This window comes from Cherax quadricarinatus, chromosome 5, assembly GCF_038502225.1.
Source record: "Cherax quadricarinatus isolate ZL_2023a chromosome 5, ASM3850222v1, whole genome shotgun sequence".
Taxonomy (NCBI): Eukaryota; Metazoa; Arthropoda; class Malacostraca; order Decapoda; family Parastacidae; genus Cherax; species Cherax quadricarinatus.
Window position 1 is genome coordinate 68,415,864 of NC_091296.1, and position 20,693 is coordinate 68,436,556.

A 20,693-nucleotide genomic window follows, 5' to 3' on the forward strand; every position below is an offset into this window, starting at 1 on the left:
GAGGCCTTCGTGTCTCCATTGTAAATACTTCCTTAAATCTCATGTTGAGCTCCTCACATACCTCGTGTGTGTGTTGCAGGGGTCGAGTCATAGCTCCTGGCCCCGCCTCTTCACTGATCTCTACTAGGTCCTCTCTCTCTCTGCTTCCAGAGCTTTGTCATACCTCGTCTTAAAGCTATGTATGGTTCCTGCCTCCACTACGTCACTTGTTAGGCTATTCCACTTCCTGACGACTCTATGACTAAGAAATACTTCCTAACATCCCTATGACTCGTCTGAGTCTTCAGCTTCCAATTGTGACCCCTTGTTTCTGTGTCCCATCTCTGGAACAACCTGTCTGTCTACCTTATCTATTCCACGCAGTATTTTGTATGTCGTTATCATGTCTCCCCTGACCCGCCTGTCCTCCAATGTCGTCAGTCCAATTTCCCTGAACCTTTCTTCGTAGGACATACCCCTAAGCTCCGGAACTAGCCTTGTTGCAAACTTTTGCACTTTCTCTAATTTCTTGACGTGTGTGTGTGTGTGTGTGTGACTCAACAATCAATATTTACACAAATAACTCATGACAGTTGTGACCGGGTGTGGACGTGTGAATTGTTCATTACACTATAATTTGTTCATGATTGTAGCCATATATAAACGTAAGTAAGTAAATTTACTTACATGATTCATTACCTTTGTAACTAGTTCAGCTATCAAAACTTTGGGGCTCAGTCCCTGGACCCATTATGTACCTCTGTAATCTTTTGACTACCGCCCACAGGATGGGTATGGGGTGACTACCGCCCACAGGATGGGTATGGGGTGACTACCGCCCACAGGATGGATATGGAGTGATTAATAAACATATTAAACTAACTCTGAAGACGATTTCTTTTATTTTCTCAGCATCTTGAAATAAAAGGTTTTCTTTGATGAACGTATTTGCAACCAAAGAAAACATTTCAGTATTAACTTAAATAAACACACTTTTTTTTTACATGCTAAATTAACTCTTGTGGTTTAGCGCTTCTTGTTTATTACAATAATAATAATACATGTTATATTACTGCAAATACAAATCTTATTTAAAAAATACTATAATAAACATACAATAATCTGAAGGCCCACAGCGTTCTTTCAAAGTTTATTCTCAATAAGGATTACAATGCTGAGTTTACAGAATTTGGTTATTGTGTGGTTTACATGTAGTAAAATAATAATTACATAGGGTGCCACTAGAACACCTAGCATGGCTAGGCATTTCGGGCAGACTTAGTTTAATTCTTAAATTTAAAATATTACAAATTATGAGGTAAGTTGGTATTATGGCTAAGTGACTAAATACTAGTTTGTGAGTTTAGCAATGTGAATGCTTTTGTTTTGGCACAGTACATAGTTTCAGTATTGGAGTATCACAGGCCAACTTATGACTAGTTAGGATTCATTATTTTAAGATTGAGACTGATATTTCTGTTTATGGTCAAATGGGTGAGTGAGTGTAAGTGTGAACCACCAGGTGGTATTCGTGTAATTAGTTGACGGGGTGTATCAGGGATATAAGATGTTTTCTAATGGTAGTTTTGAAGGTGATGAATGTGTCTGCAGTTCTAGAGTTTTCAGGTAGGGTGTTCCAGATTTTAGGGCCTTTGACATACATTGAATTTTTGTAAAGGTTTAGTCGGACACGGGGAATGTCGTAGAGATGTTTGTGTCTGGTGTTATGCCTGTGGGTTCTGTCACAACTATCAAGAAAGCGTTTTAGGTCAAGGTTAGTATTGAAATTTAAGGTCCTGTAGATGTAGATTGCACAGTAGTAAGTGTGGATGTACTGAACAGGGAGTAAGTTTAGATCTATGAAGAGTGGGGGGGTGTGTTGCCAGGGATGGGATTTAGTGATTATTCTTACTGCGGCTTTTTGTTGGGTTAATATTGGCTTTAGGTGTGTTGCTGCAGTTGATCCCCAAGCACAAATAGCATAGGTGAGGTATGGATAAATAAGTGAGTGGTATAGTGTGAGAAGGGCATTTTGCGGCACGTAGTATCGTATCTTGGAGAGGATCCCAACCGTTTTGGATACTTTCTTGGTTATGTGATGGATATGGGTGCTGAAATTCAGGTTGTTGTCGAGGTATAGGCCTAGAAATTTGCCCTCATTATGTCTGGCAATTAGAGAGTTGTCGATCTTAATGTTAATTTGCGCAACTCCTGCTCTGCTACCAAACATAATATAGTAGGTTTTGTCAGTGTTAAGCGTAAGTTTATTGGCTGTCATCCAAGTCGATATTTTGATCAGCTCCTCGTTAACAATAGTGTTGAGGGTGGTAAGATTAGGGTGAGAGATGACATAAGTCATGTCGTCAGCAAAGAGAATGGCAAAACTTAGCATATATTGTGCTTGAAATTAACATAGTTTTGTTTTATATTTATGGGTCTAATACATGGTAAGATAAGAGATAAGATTTTGTTCAATAATATAAGGGTCATTAAAAGATTAATGTGAGAATTTACCTGCACACGAAAATCATTCGCTACGAAAACAAATGACTCGGCAGACGATGCGACATCCCGCCAATGAAAAGCAGGGGTGTCACCAGCACGTTAAGAGACAACACAATAAGTGTCAGGGGCCCGAGACTGTTCAACTGCCTCCCAGCATACATAAGGGGAATTACCAATAGACCCCTGACTCTTCAAGCAGGCACTGGGCAAGCACCTAAAGTCAGTACCTGACCAGCCGGCTGTGGCTCATACGTTGGATTGCGTGTGGCCAGCAGTAACAGCCTGGTTGATCAGGCCCTGATCCACCATGAGGCCTGATCACAGACAGGGCCGTGGGGGCGTTGACCCCCGGAACTCTCTCCAGGTAAACTCCAGCTAATTATTACATATAAGTAATCTGGGTGAGGTAAGTGGGACGTAAGTCACAGTAGGTCACAGGACTGTCACTCCTTCGATGCCCACTCCATCACCACTCTCACAAAAAAGTTTGACTTGACATTAAATTAATAATTACAACATTAAACATTAATACCAATAATGGTAAATTATAAAATAGTGTGGACTGTATATTGTAAAGTAAAAGGACACAAGTGCAACTAATGTGACATTTATTGTGGCAACGTTTCGCTCTCCAGGAGCTTTATCAAGCCATTACAAACAATACATGGACACAGAGGGTATATAAAGGCTCAGAGTGAGGTGAATACTAGTGAGGTACCATTTCGATGTTCACTAGTGGTAGTAGTAGTAGTACCTCACTAGTATTCACCTCTGAGCCTTTATATACCCTCTGTGTCCATGTATTGTTTGTAATGGCTTGATAAAGCTCCTGGAGAGCGAAACGTTGCCACAATAAATGTCACATTAGTTGCACTTGTGTCCTTTTACTTTACATATTGTCGGTAATTCTACCAACTTTATTACGGACTGTATATTATTTGACTTGCTGGATACACAGAATATAATTATTGTAGAATACATACAATACAACAGTGTTATTAGAAAAGAAATTTTTATTACCACTTACCATTTAACCTACAGTAGTTTCCTTATTTTCCACTATCCACACATAATTCTGGAGGTCCTGCAAATTTCCTGTTCCAATTCTTCAGCAGGGGATCCCTCAAGGGAGGTTCCTTGATGCTGGTGAGGGGCTCTTGATCTAGGGAATTGTATCTGGGCTCCAGTTCCCTGATTTTTTTTTATATTTTATTTAAAAAACACATTATACATGTATTCTATACATAGGTTTACTTAAACCAAGAAACATGAACAATTAAATAAGAAAAACAAACACAACTCCACATTCCCTACCCCAGCACTAACATATACATAAGGAACACACATTACTGTGGCTGTATGATACACCCTCCTTAAAATGCCCAACCAGAATACATATATATATATATATATATATATATATATATATATATATATATATATATATATATATATATATATATATATATATATATATATATACATACATACTAGGAAACAAAAGGACAGCCCACACCTTAACATACAGGTGGCTTTATCATTTCCATGAAATACAGTCAATCTTGTAACATAACACAAAAAGCTATATAAGACTATGCATGACACAGTTATTTATATTTCCTGAATTAAGCCTAAATACATTCCATCCTCCCCCCCCCCACAGGCGCTGTATAACCCTACGGGTTTAGTGCTTCCCCATGATTATAACAATAATTCAGCAGGGGACATTAACACGGGTTCCTATTACAAATTCGGGCCGAAACACCCAGTTATGGCGTCGATGACGCTGGATTACTAGACGATTTCACCACAACCAATGCTCACACATTAATTCAGTACGGCGTCTTCCCTCCTATGCATCACTCCGCGGCCGCTGCACACCCTCCTTCACCCAAAATTTCTTGAGGAGTTAAATCAGAGCCACATTGTAATACACAATTATTATATTATTCATATTTACACATGCTGAATTTAGGAAAATTAACACCCGTTCCGGGTCTTAATACTCGCTGGCTTACACAAAAACTGCAACTACAGACAGTTTAAATGCCTCAGACTACCTATACTAATTACTTAATCTAACAGCCTAAAGACCGAAATGGAAATAAGTCACTTTAACTTCTTGGGTTATCCTAGATAATCTACACATATGTTGCTATAAATGATAATTTATGTAACTGTATTTGTGTACCTGTACCTAAATAAACTTACTAACTTATTGTGACATCCATTTCACAAACCATACACAGATATTCAGAAATTATTGACGCTTATAAATACCCTCGCCAATGGTTGGTCAAATATCATCATCATACAGCCTGTGTCCATGATGAGGCAGAGTTATAACATTACAGAGGCACATAATAACTAGTTTAACTATTGAAACTTGGCGGCCTAGTCCCTGGACCCATTATATGCCTCTGTAATGTATTAACTACTACCCGCAGGATGGGCATAGTGTGCACAATAAAGGTATTAAACTAATATAATAAACCCAGGGACTGAGTCCAAACATTTTGTAAACTGTGTAATTTACAGTAAAAATTACCGTCTCCTTTGATCATAAATGATTTTCACGTAGTTAATTACCTAGCTGTTGTAACTGTTGAGGTATAATCATGACTGATTTCTACTGTAACTTATCTGGAGAGTGTTTCGGGGGTCAACGCCCCCGCGGCCCGGTCTGTGACCAGGCCTTATGGTACATCAGGGCCTGATCAACCAAGCTATTACTGTTGGCCGCACGCAACCCGACGTACAAACCACAGCCCGGCTGGTCAGGTACTGACTTTAGGTGCCTGTCCAGCGCCAGGGGTCTATTAATAATCCCCCTTTTGTATGCTGGGAGGCAGTTGAACAGTCTTGGGGCCCTGACGCTTATTGTATTGTCTCTTATCGTGCTAGTGGCGCCCCTGCTTTTCAACTTACTGCAAGACTTTAAATGATAAGATATTACAAGGACCCAAATGGAAACAAGTCACTTTATTTGACCTTTTCGGGTTATCCCGAACAACATCAAAGCTGCTTTCATAGAAAACCTGGAAGCTTTCTACAACAGATGGGAACATAAAAAGTCTGGGCTGAATGGTACTGCCCTTGATACTGGCCATGTAGTCACAAACTGTAAGGCTGGAGGTGATGTCCTGGGAGACAGTAATAGTAAAGCTGGAGGTGCTGTCCTGGGAGACAGTAATGGTGAAGCTGGAGGTGCTGTCCTGGGAGACAGTAATGGTGAAGCTGGAGGTGCTGTCCTGGGAGACAGAAATGGTGAAGCTGGAGATACTGTCCTGGGAGACAGTAATGATGAAGCTGGAGATTTTGTCCAGGTAGTCGGGAATTATACGCAGGAAGGAATACATATAAATGACCACATAGGGGATAGGAGCCATAGTAGGGAAACAAGTGTAGTCAAAGATAAGATAAAACCAATATTGCAAACTAGAAATACCGCAGGAAATAGCAAACAAGAGGACTCCAATAGCAATAGTGAGGATAAATTACCAAAAACAACTGGTGGGAGCTCCATTGTTGGTGCTACGGAGGATAGAAGTAAGACAGGGAAACATGCACCAACAGGGAATACAGTCACAGAAACCCATGGCAAGCGGAAACCAAGCCTGTGCACATACTATGCACTTGGTATCTGCTGGCATGGGAAATCTGGAAAAACAGATGGGACGTGCAACTATGACCACCCTAGAAAATGCCATGCCCATATGACAACAGGAAAATGCAAACTCCCTTCCTGTAAGCTTTTTCACCCTGAAATGTGTACCTCTTCAGTACAGGAAAGACTGTGCTATAACTTAAATTGCCAGGCATACCATCTAAAGGGGACAAAAAGATACAAAACATCCAGGCCATGGGAAAACCTGGGTAGCCACAGCCACTCAAGAGGGAGAGGTTTTTTAGTGCCAGGAAGGAAAAAAAACTGGCAGGAAATGGCAGAAATCGTACACCAAATCCAGTCATTCCTGGAGTGGAACCACAGTCGATGGCCTCCACTCCAAACCAACAGATACAGATACTAATGCCGGAAAAAAAATCCCCCCCCAGTACCAACAATACCACCAGTCCGATAACATTCTTCTTTGCAAATATACAGGGTCTAAAGCCAGCAACAAACAACAAAATACCTTTCATCCGTGGACTGCTTGCAGAGGCAAAGGCAATGTTCGCGGCTTTCACTGAGACCCACATAAAGGATCACTTGGACAATGAAATATGGATCCCAGGTTACAACCTATACAGATGTGACAGAGTGAACAGGCAAAAGGGGGGGGGGGTTGGCCTGTACATTGCAGAGTCACTTGTTTGCACAGAACTGCTTAATGCCTCAAATGACGTAGTGGAAGTTTTAGCAGTAAAGGTCGAGAACCAAAACCTAGTCATTGTGGTAGTCTACAAGCCTCCGGATGCAACATCCCAGCAATTCCAGGAACAGCTGTTAAAAATTGACCACTGTCTGGAAAATCTTCCAGCTCCTGCACCCAACATCTTGCTCCTGGGGGATTTCAACTTAAGGCACCTAAAATGGAGGAATATAGCAAATAATATTGTTGCAGTAATAACACCAGGAGGCAGCTCTGATGAAAACTCACACTCACACGAGCTTTTAAATCTCTGTACAAAATTCAATTTAAACCAGCAAATAATAGAGCCTACTAGACTGGAGAATACACTAGACCTCATATTCACTAACAATGATGATCTGATAAGAAATGTCACCATATCAAAAACAATATACTCAGATCACAACATAATTGAGGTTCAGACATGTATGCGAGGAGCCCCAGACCGACAAAATGAGACTAGTCACGAGGGAGCATTCACCAAATTCAACTTCAATAACAAAAACATAAAGTGGGACCAAGTAAACCAAGTCCTAACCGATATAAGCTGGGAAGATATACTAAGCAACACAGACCCAAACTTATGCCTAGAACAGATTAACTCGGTGGCACTCGATTTATGCACAAGGCTTATTCCTCTAAGAAAAAGGAGGAGTAGATGTAAGATAGAAAGAGACAGGTGCTCCCTTTACAGGCGACGGAAAAGAATAACAGAGCGGCTAAAAGAGGTCAATATATCTGAAATGCGCAGGGAGACACTGGTCAGAGAAATAGCAAGCATCGAACTTAAGCTAAAAGAATCCTTTAGGAGTCAGGAATCGCGGGAAGAACTAAAAGCTATAAATGAAATCGAAAGAAACCCAAAGTATTTCTTCTCCTATGCCAAATCAAAATCGAGAACAACGCCCAGTATTGGGCCCCTACTTAAACAAGATGGGTCCTACACAGATGACAGCAAGGAAATGAGTGAGCTACTCAAGTCCCAATATGACTCAGTTTTTAGCAAGCCGCTAACCAGACTGAGAGTCGAAGATCAAAATGAATTTTTTATGAGAGAGCCACAAAATTTGATTAACACAAGCCTATCCGATGTTATCCTGACGCCAAATGACTTCGAACAGGCGATAAATGACATGCCCATGCACTCTGCCCCAGGGCCAGACTCATGGAACTCTGTGTTCATCAAGAACTGCAAGAAGCCCCTATCACGAGCCTTTTCCATCCTATGGAGAGGGAGCATGGACACGGGGGTCGTCCCTCAGTTACTAAAAACAACAGACATAGCCCCACTCCACAAAGGGGGCAGTAAAGCAACAGCAAAGAACTACAGACCAATAGCACTAACATCCCATATCATAAAAATCTTTGAAAGGGTCCTAAGAAGCAAGATCACCACCCATCTAGAAACCCATCAGTTACACAACCCAGGGCAACATGGGTTTAGAACAGGTCGCTCCTGTCTGTCTCAGCTACTGGATCACTACGACAAGGTCCTAAATGCACTAGAAGACAAAAAGAATGCAGATGTAATATATACAGACTTTGCAAAAGCCTTCGACAAGTGTGACCATGGCGTAATAGCGCACAAAATGCGCGCTAAAGGAATAACAGGAAAAGTCGGTCGATGGATCTATAATTTCCTCACTAACAGAACACAGAGAGTAGTCGTCAACAGAGTAAAGTCCGAGGCAGCTACGGTGAAAAGCTCTGTTCCACAAGGCACAGTACTAGCTCCCATCTTGTTCCTCATCCTCATATCCGACATAGACAAGGATGTCAGCCACAGCACCGTGTCTTCCTTTGCAGATGACACCCGAATCTGCATGACAGTGTCTTCCATTGCAGACACTGCAAGGCTCCAGGCGGACATCAACCAAATCTTTCAGTGGGCTGCAGAAAACAATATGAAGTTCAACGATGAGAAATTTCAATTACTCAGATATGGTAAACACGAGGAAATTAAATCTTCATCAGAGTACAAAACAAATTCTGGCCACGAAATAGAGCGAAACACCAACGTCAAAGACCTGGGAGTGATTATGTCGGAGGATCTCACCTTCAAGGACCATAACATTGTATCAATCGCATCTGCTAGAAAAATGACAGGATGGATAATGAGAACCTTCAAAACTAGGGAGGCCAAGCCCATGATGACACTCTTCAGGTCACTTGTTCTATCTAGGCTGGAATATTGCTGCACTCTAACAGCACCTTTCAAGGCAGGTGAAATTGCCGACCTAGAAAATGTACAGAGAACTTTCACGGCGCGCATAACGGAGATAAAACACCTCAATTACTGGGAGCGCTTGAGGTTTCTAAACCTGTATTCCCTGGAACGCAGGAGGGAGAGATACATGATTATATACACCTGGAAAATCCTAGAGGGACTAGTACCGAACTTGCACACGAAAATCACTCACTACGAAAGCAAAAGACTTGGCAGACGATGCACCATCCCCCCAATGAAAAGCAGGGGTGTCACTAGCACGTTAAGAGACCATACAATAAGTGTCAGGGGCCCGAGACTGTTCAACTGCCTCCCAGCACACATAAGGGGGATTACCAACAGACCCCTGGCAGTCTTCAAGCTGGCACTGGACAAGCACCTAAAGTCAGTTCCTGATCAGCCGGGCTGTGGCTCGTACGTTGGTTTGCGTGCAGCCAGCAGCAACAGCCTGGTTGATCAGGCGCTGATCCACCAGGAGGCCTGGTCACAGACCGGGCCGCGGGGGCGTTGACCCCCGAAACTCTCTCCAGGTAAACTCCAGGTATCCTAAGAAGTAAGGGTATTCAACCAGGGTAGTAATGACTTCGTTACATGAGTAAGATCCATTGTTGTCATAGTGAAACTGTAACCTGCTCGGATTTATGAGAGAAATATTTAAGGTGACTTCTGTATTCGAGGCAGCGGTCAGTTTTACAAAGAACAAAATAAATGTAAGGAAACATAAAGATTCCAGAAGGACGTGCATCCTGTGGTTGAGAGTCACCCAGAGCGTCTAAACGTGTTTGACCGGCGTCTCAGAACCAACAGGACGCATCCATCACAGATAATATAACTTTCAAACCACAACTATCTTAGTCATCCACGACTATCTTAGTCATCCACAACTATCTTAGTCATCCACAACTATCTTAGTCATCCACAACTATCTTAGTCATCCACAACTACTTAGTCATCCACAGCTATCTCACTCATCCACAACTATATTACCAACCATCCACAACTATATTACCAACCATCCACAACTATATCACCAACCATCCACAACTATACTACCAACCATCCACAACTATATTACCAACCATCCACAACTATATTACCAACCATCCACAACTATATTACCAACCATCCACAACTATATTACCAACCATCCACAAATATATCACCAACCATCCACAACTATATTACCAACCATCCACAACTATATTACCAACCATCCACAACTATATTACCAACCATCCACAACTATATTACCAACCATCCACAACTATATTACCAACCATCCACAACTATATTACCAACCATCCACAACTATATTACCAACCATTAACAACTATATTACCAACCATCCACAACTATATTACCAACCATCCACAACTATATTACCAACCATCCACAACTATATTACCAACCATCCACAACTATATTACCAACCATCCACAACTATATTACCAACCATCCACAACTATATCACCAACCATCCACAACTATATTACCAACCATCCACAATTATATCACCAACCATCCACAACTATATTAACAACCATCCACAACTATATTAACAACCATCCACAACTATATTAACAACCATCCACAACTATATTAACAACCATCCACAACTATATCACCAACCATCCACAGCTACTACCAACCATCCACAGCTACTACCAACCATCCACAGCTACTACCAACCATTCACAACTATTACCAACCATCCACAACTATTACCAACCATCCACAACTATATTACCAACCATCCACAACTATTACCAACCATCCACAACTATTACCAACCATCCACAACTATTACCAACCATCCACAACTATTACGAACCATCCACAACTATATAACCAACCATCCACAACTACTACCAACCATCCACAACTATTACCAACCATCCACAACTATTACCAACCATCCACAACTATTACCAACCATCCACAACTATATTACCAACCATCCACAACTATTACCAACCATCCAAAACTATTACCAACCATCCACAACTATTACCAACCATCAACAACTATTACCAACCATCAACAACTATTACCAACCATCAACAACTATTACCAACCATCCACAACTATTACCAACCATCCACAACTATTACCAACCATCCACAACTATTACCAACCATCAACAACTATTACCAACCATCAACAACTATTACCAACCATCCACAACTATTACCAACCATCCACAACTACTACCAACCATCCACAACTATTACCAACAATCCACAACTATATTACCAACCATCCACAACTATATTACCAACCATCCACAACTATATTACCAACCATCCACAACTATTACCAACCATCCACAACTATTACGAACCATCCACAACTATTACCAACCATCCACAACTATTACGAACCATCCACAACTATTACCAACCATCCACAACTATATTACCAACCATCCACAACTATATTACCAACCATCCACAACTATATTACCAACCATCCACAACTATTACCAACCATCCACAACTATTACCAACCATCCACAACTATTACCAACCATCCACAACTATTACCAACCATCCACAACTATTACCAACCATCCACAACTATTACCAACCATCCACAACTATATTACCAACCATCCACAACTATATTACCAACCATCCACAACTATATTACCAACCATCCACAACTATATTACCATCCATACACAACTATTACCAACCATCCACAACTATATTACCATCCATACACAACTATTACCAACCATCCACAACTATTACCAACCATCCACAACTATTACCAACCATCCACAACTATATTACCATCCATACACAACTATTACCAACCATCCACAACTATTACCAACCATCCACAACTATTACCAACCATCCACAACTATTACCAACCATCCACAACTATTACCAACCATCCACAACTATTACCAACCATCCCCATCTATATTACCAACCATCCACAACTATTACCAACCATCCACAACTATTACCAACCATCCACAACTATTACCAACCATCCCCATCTATATTACCAACCATCCACAACTATTACCAACCATCCACAACTATTACCAACCATCCACAACTATTACCAACCATCCACAACTATTACCAACCATCCACAACTATTACCAACCATCCACAACTATATTACCAACCATCCACAACTATATTAACAACCATCCACAACTATTACCAACCATCCACAACTATTACCAACCATCCACAACTATTACCAACCATCCGCAACTATTACCAACCATCCACAACTATTACCAACCATCCACAACTATTACCAACCATCCACAACTATTACCAACCATCCACAACTATTACCAACCATCCTCATCTATATTACCAACCATCCACAACTATTACCAACCATCCACAACTATTACCAACCATCCACAACTATTACCAACCATCCACAACTATTACCAACCATCCACAACTATTACCAACCATCCACAACTATATTACCATCCATACACAACTATTACCAACCATCCACAACTATTACCAACCATCCACAACTATTACCAGCGTCATCAAGACTGCTTTTCCATTAAGCAAATGTTAAATTATCAGTCTCACGTTCACAGATTTTGTTAGCACAAGAACGTTGAATGTTCATCAGGCTCTGTTATGTTTACCTGGGTTCTATGTTGATCAGGGCTCTGTTGTGTTTATCAGGGCTCTGTTATCTTCATCAGGGCTCTTTTATCTTTATCAGGGCTCTGATATATTTATCAGGGCTCTGTTATATTTATCAGGGCTCTAATATATTTATCAGAACTCTGATATGTTTATCAGGGCTCTGATATGTTTATCAGGGCTCTGATATGTTTATCAGGGCTCTGATATGTTTATCAGGGCTCTGATATGTTTATCAGGGCTCTGATATGTTTATCAGAACTCTGATATGTTTATCAGGGCTCTGATATGTTTATCAGGGCTCTGATATTTTTTAGATTTTGCACCCCATATCCATCCTGTGGACGGTAGCGCGAGAGCATATGGATACACAAAAGGCCTAGGAACTAGGCCCCAAAGGGTTAACAGGAATACATATGGATTTATATCTACATATCTATAGTTCACTTATCTGTTACAAGCAAATTTAGGAAATTTGCTTAGTATATCTGGTATCTTATTTTCATTAATATGATATCTTGACATGTCACATAGGTTATTATACTGTCTGTCTCTGTATTCCTCAATAAGTGGACAATTAAGCACATAGTGTTCAAGAGAGTGACCATATGCCTGATCATATAATTTACATTTAGTTTGATCATCATCTGTGTGTCTCCCAAACTGCTAGAAGTACTTGTAACCAAGCCTAAGCCTGGCCACTACAACAGCAGTCAGTCTGTTCACATTGCAAGTTGCTCCATAAACATACTTATCTACGTTCATGTTATCATAGTGGGTTATAGATCTACTCAGGCTTCTAACTGCATTCCTATAACAATCATCTTCATTATTTACTTCTCTCCTAATATTATTCCTAATGCTAGACACAGTTATACCAAAGTTATATTCTACGTTCTCCTTCTGGATATTCTTCTTGGCTAACATATCAACTTTATCATGAAGGAGTAATCCAATGTGTGATGGGATCCATAGCAATTGTACATTAATTCCTTCTCACACTATACCACTCACTTATTTATCCATACCTCACCTATGCTATTTGTGCTTGGGGATCAACTGCAGCAACACACCTAAAGCCAATAATAACCCAACAAAAAGCTGCAGTAAGAATAATCACTAAATCCCATCCCTGGCAGCACACCCCTCCACTCTTCAAAGATCTAAACTTACTCCCAGTTCAGTACATCCACACTTACTACTGTGCAATCTATATCTACAGGGCCTTAAACTCTAATATCAACCTTGACCTAAAACGCTTTCTTGATAGTTGTGACAGAACCCACAGGCATAACACCAGAAACAAACATCTCTACGACATTCCCCGTGTCCGACTAAACCTTTACAAAAATTCAATGTATGTCAAAGGCCCTAAAATCTGGAATACCCTACCTGAGAGCTCTAGAACTGCAGACACCTTCATCACCTTCAAAACTACCATTAGAAAACATCTTATCTCCCTGATACACCCCGTCAACTAACTACACGAATACCACCTGGTGGTTCACACTTACACTCGCTCACTCATTTGACCATAAACAGAAATATTAATCTCAGTCTTAAAATAATGAATCCTGTGATACTCCAATACTGAAACTGTATACTGTGCCAAAACAAAAGCTTTCACATTGCTAAACTCACAAACTAGTATTTAGTCACTTAGCCATAATACCAACTTACCTCATAATTTGTAATATTTTACAATTAAGAATAAAACTAAGTATGCCCGAAATGCCTAGCCATGCTAAGCGTTCTAGTGGTACACTCTGTAATCACAATTTTACTACATGTAAACCAAACAATAACCAAATTTCTGTAAACTCAGCATTGTAATCCTTATAGAGAATAAACTTTGAATTTGAATTTGTCCCTAATTTTTGAGTATCTATACCTGGCTTCCCCAATGAGCATGTTGTTGGAGTCATTATATGAGCCAAGAGCCTTCAATGATGACATAGAATCAGTAATGATGATAGAGTCAAGCTCAGTGTCATAGGTTAGCTTTAGCGCCATTAGGATTGCAAACAATTCAGTTTGCAGTGTAGACGCCCAGTTGTTAATTCTTATGCCTAACTCAACAAATTTATTATCGTTCTTAACTAGGGAGGTGGCAACAAGAGCAGATGCAGCCCTGCCAGAAGACTCCTGTTTAGATCCATCAGTGTATATAACTTGTGATAACTTATTACTACCAGCTAGGCGAAAAATTTCTTCTTGAGCAGTTGCTCTAACAAGAGATTTAAGGAAGGGATTACTAGCAATGAGCTTCTTGGGAGGGACTTGTAGGTATGTGATATTAAATGAACACATCTTCCATGGAGGGGTGAAATGCTCTTGATGCCTACAGTGATACAGTTCATGCAGGTTATAAAACTTAATGCAATTGCACGTTTTCACAATCCATTTAGATCTGTGTGTATTTACCTCTAGACACTTGGTAAGATTCACTGTGACAGTGTCTGGTTCGTTTCTCAACATTCTAATACCGAGTACAGTGTTAATTTCAACAATCCTATCACTGATACTAGAAATACCAAGCTCCCTCCTAATGTTAAGAACTTTTGTAGATCTGGGACAGCCAAGAATAGTCCTGAGAGCTTCATTTTGCATTAACTCCAAGGGTCGGAGGGAACTTTCTCTAGCTAATATCAACATGGGAGCAGCATAATCAATTAAGGACCTAACATAGGCTATGTACATCATTCTCACGATTCTCACATTAGCACCATAGTTGGGATTGTAGCCAGCAACAGCTTTGAGAGCATTTAGCCTAGCTTTACATTTCTTGTTTAGTTGTGGTATAGTGGATTTGTTAAAGGGTACATCTACACCAAGATATCTGTAAGTTTTAACGTAGCTAATGATTTCACCCTGCAAATAGATGGGTGGGGGATGTCGTTTGCTTGTTAATATCTTTGTTTTAGAGGAAGATATTATGAGGCCTAGTCGATTACAAATTGCTTGAACTTCATTAAGAATGGTATTCATCTTCTTATGCCCTGTTGTATGGATCATGATATCATCAGCATAGCTTATAGCTATATGTTTAGGTGAGGCAGGTAGAGCATTTAGGAGAGCATTAATCAGAATATTAAATAGCATGGGACTAAGAACTCCTCCCTGCGGTGTACCTAAAGACATTTCTTTAAAATCACTTCTGAAGCCTTGGTAAAGGACAGAGGATACTCTATTTGACAGGTATCCTATTATCCAGCAGAGTAAGCTACCACCAATATTCATTTTGGCTAGTCCATGTAGTATAACGGTTCTGTTTGCAATATCAAATGCAGATTTTAGATCAAGAAAAGTGGTAAAACTAGTAGAGGTGTGTGCAGTGAGAAAGGTGTACTGGAGTGTGACCAAATTAATGAATTTAGAAACAACTCACTCAGAAATGTTCAAGAAATGGCAAAGTATTTTATCCACAGTGGTATATTACAGACCATTCTGGAGAAATACCCTGACTTTGCTAGCTGTAAATAATGCATTACCATGTGTGTGTGTGTGTGTGTGTGTGTGTGTGTGTGTGTGTTAGTTACCATTTTGTCCTAGGCACATGTCGATTAGACACTAGGCCTGTTGTATATGAGTACGTGTGTGCGTGTGTGTGTGTGTGTGTGTGTGTGTGTGTGTGTGTGTGTGTGTGTGTGTGTGTGGGTGTGTGGGTGTGGGTGTGTGAGGGTGTGTGTGAGGGTGTGGGAGTGTGAGGGTGTGTGTGAGGGTGTGGGAGTGTGGGTGTGTGTGAGGGTGTGTGTGAGGGTGTGGGAGTGTGGGTGTGTGTGTGGGTGTGTGTGTGTGTGTGGGTGTGCGTCCTTGTGTGTATGCAGAGCGGCTAAAAGAGGTCAATATATCTGAAATGCGCAGGGAGACACTGGTCAGAGAAATAGCAAGCATCGAACTTAAGCTAAAAGAATCCTTTAGGAGTCAGGAATCGCGGGAAGAACTAAAAGCCATAAATGAAATCGAAAGAAACCCAAAGTATTTCTTCTCCTATGCCAAATCAAAATCGAGAACAACGTCCAGTATTGGGCCCCTACTTAAACAAGATGGGTCCTACACAGATGACAGCAAGGAAATGAGTGAGCTACTCAAGTCCCAATATGACTCAGTTTTTAGCAAGCCGCTAACCAGACTGAGAGTCGAAGACCAAAATGAATTTTTTATGAGAGAGCCACAAAATTTGACTAACACAAGCCTATCCGATGTTATCCTGACGCCAAATGACTTCGAACAGGCGATAAATGACATGCCCATGCACTCTGCCCCAGGGCCAGACTCATGGAACTCTGTGTTCATCAAGAACTGCAAGAAGCCCCTATCACGAGCCTTTTCCATCCTATGGAGAGGGAGCATGGACACGGGGGTCGTCCCTCAGTTACTAAAAACAACAGACATAGCCCCACTCCACAAAGGGGGCAGTAAAGCAACAGCAAAGAACTACAGACCAATAGCACTAACATCCCATATCATAAAAATCTTTGAAAGGGTCCTAAGAAGCAAGATCACCACCCATCTAGAAACCCATCAGTTACACAACCCAGGGCAACATGGGTTTAGAACAGGTCGCTCCTGTCTGTCTCAACTACTGGATCACTACGACAAGGTCCTAAATGCACTAGAAGACAAAAAGAATGCAGATGTAATATATACAGACTTTGCAAAAGCCTTCGACAAGTGTGACCATGGCGTAATAGCGCACAAAATGCGCGCTAAAGGAATAACAGGAAAAGTCGGTCGATGGATCTATAATTTCCTCACTAACAGAACACAGAGAGTAGTCGTCAACAGAGTAAAGTCCGAGGCAGCTACGGTGACAAGCTCTGTCCCACAAGGCACAGTACTAGCTCCCATCTTGTTCCTCATCCTCATATCCGACATAGACAAGGATGTCAGCCACAGCACCGTGTCTTCCTTTGCAGATGACACCCGAATCTGCATGACAGTGTCTTCCATTGCAGACACTGCAAGGCTCCAGGCGGACATCAACCAAATCTTTCAGTGGGCTGCAGAAAACAATATGAAGTTCAACGATGAGAAATTTCAATTACTCAGATATGGTAAACATGAGGAAATTAAATCTTCATCAGAGTACAAAACAAATTCTGGCCACAAAATAGAGCGAAACACCAACGTCAAAGACCTAGGAGTGATTATGTCGGAGGATCTCACCTTCAAGGACCATAACATTGTATCAATCGCGTCTGCTAGAAAAATGACAGGATGGATAATGAGAACCTTCAAAACTAGGGAGGCCAAGCCCATGATGACACTCTTCAGGTCACTTGTTCTATCTAGGCTGGAATATTGCTGCACTCTAACAGCACCTTTCAAGGCAGGTGAAATTGCCGACCTAGAAAATGTACAGAGAACTTTCACGGCGCGCATAACGGAGATAAAACACCTCAATTACTGGGAGCGCTTGAGGTTTCTAAACCTGTATTCCCTGGAACGCAGGAGGGAGAGATACATGATTATATACACCTGGAAAATCCTAGAGGGACTAGTACCAAACTTGCACACGAAAATCACTCACTACGAAAGCAAAAGACTTGGCAGACGATGCACCATCCCCCCAATGAAAAGCAGGGGTGTCACTAGCACGTTAAGAGACCATACAATAAGTGTCAGGGGCCCGAGACTGTTCAACTGCCTCCCAGCACACATAAGGGGGATTACCAACAGACCCCTGGCAGTCTTCAAGCTGGCACTGGACAAGCACCTAAAGACAGTTCCTGATCAGCCGGGCTGTGGCTCGTACGTTGGTTTGCGTGCAGCCAGCAGCAACAGCCTGGTTGATCAGGCGCTGATCCACCAGGAGGCCTGGTCACAGACCGGGCCGCGGGGGCGTTGACCCCCGAAACTCTCTCCAGGTAAACTCCAGGTAATATATTTGTACGCTCGTGTGCACATGTCCGTGCGTGCGCCCTCGTGTGTGTATGTGTGTGCGCGCGCGCTAGTGTGGGTGTATGATCCACTTAATATTTGTATTTATAACTCATTACAATTGTGACCAGGTGTGGACGTATCAGTGGTTCATTACTTTGTAATTTGTTCATGACTGTAACCATGTATAGGAGTGAGGCTGATTCATTACCTCTGTAACTTGCCATGATTGTGACCAGATCTACCTGGAGTTCATTACCTTTGTAACTAGTTCAGCTATCATAACTTTGGGGTCCAGTCACTGGACCCATTATGTACCTTTGTAATCTTTTGACTACCGCCCACAGGATGGGTATGGGGTGCATAATAAACATATTAAACTAACTAACTGGACTCTGATATGTTTATCAGAGCTCTGATATGTTTATCAGAGCTCTGATATGTTTATCAGAGCTCTGATATGTTTATCAGAGCTCTGATATGTTTATCAGGGCTCTGATATGTTTATCAGAGCTCTGATATGTTTATCAGAGCTCTGATATGTTTATCAGAGCTCTGATATGTTTATCAGGGCTCTGATATGTTTATCAGAGCTCTGATATGTTTATCAGAGCTCTGATATGTTTATCAGGGCTCTGATATGTTTATCAGGGCTCTGATATGTTTATCAGGGCTCTGATATGTTTATCAGGGCTCTGATATGTTTATCAGGGCTCTGATATGTTTATCAGGGCTCTGATATGTTTATCTGGGCTCTGATATGTTTATCAGGGCTCTGATATATTTATCTGGGCTCTGATATGTTTATCAGGGCTCTGATATGTTTATCTGGGCTCTGATATGTTTATCAGGGCTCTGATATGTTTATCAGGGCTCTGATATGTTTATCAGGGCTCTGATATGTTTATCAGGGCTCTGATATGTTTACCAGGGCTCTGATATGTTTATCAGGGCTCTGATATGTTTACCAGGGCTCTGATATGTTTACCAGGGCTCTGATATGTTTATCAGGGCTCTGATATGTTTATCAGGGCTCTGATATGTTTACCAGGGCTCTGATATGTTTATCTGGGCTCTGATATGTTTATCAGGGCTCTGATATGTTTATCAGGGCTCTGATATGTTTATCAGGGCTCTGATATGTTTACCAGGGCTCTGATATGTTTATCTGGGCTCTGATATGTTTATCAGGGCTCTGATATGTTTATCTGGGCTCTGGTATGTTTATCAGGGCTCTGATATGTTTATCAGAACTTTCATATGTTTATCAGGGCTCTGATATGTTTATCAGGGCTCTGATATGTTTATGAGGGCTGTAGTATTTATCTTGGCCGAGGGTATGTCACAATAAGGTCATCCCGAGAAAGTCACTAAGTGAACTTTCTACTAAACGTGACATTTAGTTTGGTCTACAACATCAACTTTGCCAGATGAACAGTTGTCACACTTTGTATCAATATGTACTGGAATGCGATCAGATTGCAGCACTGGATGACCCTTGTGGGTTTAGTGCTTAGTTCTGATTGTACTGCTAATAATAATAATAATAATAATAATAATAATAATAATAATAATAATAATGCGATAATATTAATGAAGTCAGAGGCAGCTCACTCAAATATTTAGGAAGTGTCGAAGCCCGTAGCTCGAGTGGTAGGGCACTCAGCTCACACACTCAGGGTCCGTGGTTCGATCCCCGATACGGGTGGAAACATCAGGGAGTGTTTCTTTAAGACACTTGATGCCCCCGTTCGCCTGCTCAACTGCCTCCCAGCATACATAAGGGGGATTACCAATAGATCCATGGCTGTCTTCAAGCAGGCACTGGACAAGCACCTAAAGTCGGTACCTGACCAGCCGGGCTGTGGCTCATACGTTGGATTGCGTGCAGCCAGCAGTAACAACCTGGTTGATCAGGCCCTGATCCACCATGAGGCCTGGTTACACACCGGGCCGCGGGGGCGTTGACCCCCGGAACTCTCTCCAGGTAAACTCCAGGTCGCATCATCGGGACAAAATTGGCGTAATTTGCTCGAAATGCTCTGCATAACTTCCTAACAAATAGAATACAAGGAGTTGCAGTAAACAGAGTCAAGTCTGAGGCGG